We start from the raw sequence: 6,000 nt of genomic DNA, 5'->3' as shown, positions 1-6,000 counted from the left end.
TGAGCCTGATGTGAGAAAGTTGAGTGCACAGTCACCTTCTCCACCACAGGTATTGGGTAGCCACCACATCTCAGTGGCCTTAACACCTCTGCCAGCATTCCGCACATGTCCGCTACCACTGCCTGGACAGACATGGTCCTTGGAGACACTGCTGCACTGATATCTCCTCAAAGCTAAGCCTTTTTCTGTAAACCCTTTAAGCTGGATAGCACCTTCTATGAACATTAGCCTGCCTTATTGCTTGCATGCACCCTCCTCGTCTGCATCACATCGCAGCCTCATGCCACTGGTGCCCCTCTTCATGTGGCTGATGCAGTATCTCTCTCCCACTCTCCTCCTCGCTGGAGGAGTCAAACTCCAAGAGCAGGGCACCCATTTATCTTTGGAGCCTTCATGGTGCAATGGCTCCCCCCTTGTGCTGCCTGCACTCACTGCAGGGGACCTGGGAGACACTTTTCCATTAATAGCCCTCTGCTGTGGTCTTAAACTCTGCAATCCCTCTAAAGTTCAATTCTCTGACCTAAGCCTGCCTGCTTGTAAAAGGAGCAGAACTAAATGGCTGCTAGTTTCAGCCAACACTCACCTGCCGCCGAGCTCTCGTCTCCGTTGAGCAGGCAAGTCACTGACGGTCCATGGAACCCAGAAGCCTCATGGAAAATGGTACAACCTGTGTAAAATTGCGGTCAATTACCTGCTTAACAGGCTCAGTTGCCTGCTCGCCGCTGGCCTGCACAGTCCTATCCCATTGCCCGATTGCCCCTGGGAAAATTGGCTAGCAGCTGGAACACGTTGAGGATCTGCTCCAACGCATTCCCCCACCATTTTACCTGCTACTTTGCCTCCAAACCCATCACCATTCTCCCCTTTCTGATTAAAACAGATAGCCATCTTGTCTAATTCTTGCCAGAATTCATGCTAAATATGTAGCTGCTCAATAAACAGAAAATAACTTAATTTCTGATTTCCCAGCTCATACAAAAGTATCTGGGTGGGGCAGAGAGGCCTGCCTCTACTATGAAGATAATTTCATTGAACTATCCCATGCGTTCTATGAAGAAAGACTCCAACTGAACTTGCACTGGAACTGTATATACCACATTCATTCAATATAGTACTTTTCATGACCCCAGGGCATCCAAAAGTGCTGTACAGTCAAGAAATGTAATCACTATTGTAATGTAGGGAATGTGGCAGGCCATTTGCACAGAGCAAGGTGCCAATAACAGCAATATGCTAATAACCATATAACTTATTTTTAATGTTGTGGATCAATATTGACCAGGCCATTGTGGAGAACTCACCTACTCTTCTCTGAAATACGGCCATGGGATCTTTTATGTTAACCTGAGAGGCCAGGCGGAGCCTCGGTTTAACATCCAAAAGCCAGCATCTCACAGGTACACACTTCAACTTGCCCAAATTGCTGAGCCAAGGTGTTTCAGTGTGTCTGGGCACAGACCCAGTAAAGCCCCCTGCTATATCTTAACACAACAGGGGTAATTTTATATTATCGCTTTGGCTCAGCTGTTGCATCTGAGGTACAGGCCTGACTACAGATTTCAGCAGTTTTGGGATGTAATCCAGACTTTAGGGTTTAGGCAGCTGAAGGCATAGCCGCCAATGATAGAGCAATTAAAAAATCAGGGATGCACCAGAGGCCACAATTGGTGGAGCACAGAGATCTCGAAGGGCTGTCAGAGAGTACAGAGACAGGGAGGGGTGAGGTAATGGAGCCATTTGAAAATCAGAATTAAAATTTTAAAATAGAGGCTTTGCTTAACCGGGAGCCAGTGTAGGTCAGTGATTGCTGTGGGGTGATAGGTGAATGGGACTTGGTGTGAATTGGGATATGAGAGGTGAAGTTTTGGGCGAGCTCAACTTTATGGAGGGCGCAAGGTTCAGGTGCTATTTAAATTCTTTCTTTTTGTGTCTAATTGAGAGCTGGATTTATTGCTGAATGTTACAGTATAAAACAATGTATAATTAACAAGGGCAGAGGGAATGATTTGAGAAAGTAAACTTTTTAATGTGTTGCAGAAACCTTACTGCAGTCAAATAAAACTGTATGAATCAAGAAATATCATGAATCTACCAACAGAAGTGCAGTGATGGAGGACTTCCAGCAGTCGACTCCTAATGCTGCCAGATATTCCAGGGTCAGCTACTTTGCAAAATGCCGGACAGGACAAGGCCATGTGTGCCAACAACAATAGGTCAGTTGCACCACACAGTGGGTGAAGTAGGGACACAATTTCATCAGTTAAAGGGCCCATTCAAATTAAACGAATGAGAAAGGTCTCCTAAGTGGGTGCTCAGGGCAGGTGCAAGATGGTGAAAAGGGGGAGCAGCAGCTCATGCTGAATTTGAGCTGCCATAGGTGAGACTACAGAGGAATGCCAGGCCTCCTTTGGAATAGCTGGGATGAAATGATTAGGTGCAGCAGTATGGCTCTTGTGGAAGGAATGGCTATAACAGTGAATGGCTCATGGAAACCCAGGTTAACAATAGCATTATTTCTTACAGAGATTGCAAGTCAGGAAAGAGAAGAAAAGAACGATAATGGCCATGAGGATTTAACTCACACTACACTGTCGCTGAGCTCATCTGCCCCATCACTGAGCCTCTAGGAATGTAGAAATGGAGTAGGCCATTCAACTCCATGAGCCTTCTCCATCATTTAATTGCATCATTGCTGATCTATACCTTAAATAAATTTACTCACCTTTGATCCCGCCCTTGATATTCTTACCTAATTAAAACCTGTCAATCTCAATTTGAAAATTTCAATTGACCCAGCATTCACAGCCTTTTGAGGGAGAGTTCCACATTTTCACTGCATTTTGGGTGGAAAAGTGCTTCCGGTTTCAATCCTGAATGGTCTCACTCGAACCTTAAGATTGTTCTCCCCTTGCACTCAGCAGCTCAGAGACGCTCACTTGGCAGGGTACAGACTGTTCAGATGAAGAACTGAGGAGCATTGAAACAGTTGGATAAGAAAGCCAGAGAATGCAGGTGTGAAAGTGAAGTCTGATATTACTGAAAATGTCAGCTTTCCTCTATAAAACATGAGGATGATGATCTCAGGGGCCCTGCCATGAAGATTAATGCTAGCACAGCATCAAAAACAAATGGAAGTTCTGTACAGTGTCTTCCAAGACTTGCGGTAAGTGACTGTGATGGAGGTAGAATCCATTGTTTGCTGTGCACCAACCTTCTTGAGGGTTTCACATTACTGCAGTATATCCTGCAGATAGTGGCAGCTGCAGGAACAAATGTAAACATTTCCCTATGTCACAAAGTACTTCAGACACTTCCATCAATTCAGCATGGAGTTTTATTCAGAAAAGTCCTTGTCAACCCAATTAGCAAAGTATACAGGACTTGGCGATGCTATAGAATATTTTGATAACCATCTCTGAGATTTATGGATCTTCCTTTTTTCATAAAGCCAATCCCTACCTGTTCTGAGCCCCGGTAACCAGAATTCTGTTCCAAGTACCAGTGGTGTGAAGACCAACTGGCTGCTTTTCCTCAGAGAACTCCATCAGTTCACAGCAGAAGCCTTCCTTTTGCAGGACCAGAGCCTGTAACAAAGATTCAAACTTTTCCATATCCATACAAAAGCAAAATACTATGGATGCTGGAAATCTGAAATAAAAACAGACAATGCTGGAAACAGACCCTCTGTTTCTCTCTCCACAAATGCTGCCTGACGTGCTGAGTATTTCCAGCATTTTCTGTTTTCCATGTCCATTCCAGGACTTGGTAGCCCTAACAAGGGTAGGTGAGGTGGGGAAGCGGGTGGGCAGCAGGGGAAAGCAAACCTTTTCTGAGGCTCATGTCTGAAGTGCAGCTTTCTGAGACACAGCTCATGAAAAAGATCTTGGAAAGATCGCTGAGGTCTGTATCTATCAACTGGATGGCAACTGGATGTCTATCGTATTAAGTAGGATTCGCATTGAAGTCTTCAGATACTTCCTCCCTAACTTTCCTTCAGTACAAGCCCCTCCACAAATAATGGAGAATGTAAATGAAAACTGGCTGGGAAAAATGGTGCAAGAATTTTGCAGATACCTGTAGGCGATTTCCAAGAAATTGCTAAAAATCTGCAAAAGCAAGCTCACCTTCAGTAGTTTCCTGCTAACCACTTCCACTTTGATGAGCAGGTCCTGGTAACTGCACCTGCAATATAGTGGTGTACAATCAGAAGGGTACATGGGATTGTGGAAGTGATGGATAATGTCATCACATCCTAACTCCCTCTTGACATATCTCTAATCAATGACAGGCTGGGTGTTTCTGCTGGCATTGATGTGGAAACCTGATGTATCGAAGGCCTACACCAAATTCCTGCCCTCAAACATGTGTAAATACTGAGTTCCACCCTTTCCCAACCCAGGAATTTCAGGATCATTTTACTAGCCTGCACTAATTTGTTTTAAATTCAAATTAAACTAATTTAATTTTATGACCTCTGGGTATTATTAGAGCGAGACAGTCGTTTACGGCAGAGGAGGCCATTCGGCTGATTGAGTCCATGCCGACTCTCCGCAGAGCAATCCAGTCAGTCCCACTCCCCCCAGATATAGGCACCAACATGTTGCACCACGAACATTTGACAAAATTATTGACTCAGCCACAGACATGAGGGCAATTAATCTGTATATTAAGTGTATAGCCAACCTGATGCCATCAAAACGCAATCCGATTTAAAACACTTTTCTCCCTATTTAGTGAGATAGTTGGCATTGTTTTGCTTGCACAATATCTGCCCACACGCTTGATGTAGTGATGCGGAGAATCTGGATAGATGTCAGGTGTGATCTTGATCTCTTTCTCTCACCTCTCGCTCTCTGTCTCTCCCTCTGTGTGTCCATCTCTCACTCCTCTCTCTTTCACCCCGTCTCATCCCTCTGTGTCCATCCAACTTCTCCTCTCTTTCTCCCCTCTCTCTCTCCCCCCTCTCTCTCTGTCCGTCCCTCTCTCCCTCCTCTCTTTTTCTCTCCCCTCTCCCACGCTCTCTCCCGCTCTCCTCTTTCCCCCCTCTGCCTCTATCTCTTTCTCCACCTCTCTCTCTCCCTCTCCTCTCTCTCACACCCTCCTCTCTCTCGCTGTCTTGCTCTCCCCCTCTCCCGCTCTCTCTCTCTCCCCCCTCTCCTCTCTCCCCCTTTCCCTCTCTCCTCTCTCTATCCCTCTCTCTCCCCTTTCTCCTTCTCTCTCCCTCCTCTTTCTCTCCCCTCTCCCACTCTCTCCCTCTCCTCTTTTCCCCCTCTCTCTCTCCCTCTCCCTTGCTCCCTCTCTCTCCCCTCTCCCTCCTCCCCCCTCTCTCTCTCTGACAGTTGCAGAGAGCAGGAACTCTCCCCAGAGCAGCTTTGTGATTGGTCAGTTTTTAAAAAAAATTCACAGCCATCAGTTTCACAGCTGACAGGAATGGGAACAGCGGCTTCCGAACTCAGGACAAGTTTGGGGTTTTCCTGCAGGATCTGATTTTTAAAAAATATCTCGCTGCAACCCCAAACTTGAGTTTGGAAGCTGCTGTTCCCACTCCTGTCAGCTGTGAAACTGATGGCTGTGAATTTTTTTAAAGTTGGTCTGGTCTGGAAAGAAGAAGTCAATGGGAAATTTACTATTCCTGAAATTACCAGTCACCGACCTCAAAATCTTTTACCACGGATACTGGTATCCGTGTACGGACACGTTGCTGACCCCTGACTCCCCTTCTCAATCCCTGTAGTCCTGCAAGTTTATTTCCTTCAAGTGCCCATCCAATTTCCTTTGAAATCATTGATTGGTGGGCAGCGAATTCCAGGTCATTACCACCTGCTGCGTAAAAAAAGACTTCCTTATATTCTCCCAGCATCTTTTGTCCAAAAAGTTCAAACTGTATCCCCGAGTCCTTGTACTATTTGTTAATGGGAACGGTTTTTTTTGTCTAACTTATCTAAGCCTGTCATAATCTTGTACACTTCTATTAAATCTCCCCTCAATCTCCTTTGTTCT

At 45.5% G+C, this 6,000-nt stretch overlaps 1 pseudogene; it reads right to left on the bottom strand.

Moving 5' to 3' along the window:
* Positions 1–893: 893 nt before the first annotated feature.
* LOC137346433 (myeloperoxidase-like) overlaps positions 894–6,000 on the bottom strand; it is a 52,779-nt pseudogene continuing 47,672 nt past the window's right edge.

This window comes from Heterodontus francisci, chromosome 30 (genome assembly GCF_036365525.1).
Source record: "Heterodontus francisci isolate sHetFra1 chromosome 30, sHetFra1.hap1, whole genome shotgun sequence".
In the NCBI taxonomy this organism is placed as follows: domain Eukaryota; kingdom Metazoa; phylum Chordata; class Chondrichthyes; order Heterodontiformes; family Heterodontidae; genus Heterodontus; species Heterodontus francisci.
This window is presented reverse-complemented; position numbering and strand designations above follow the sequence as displayed.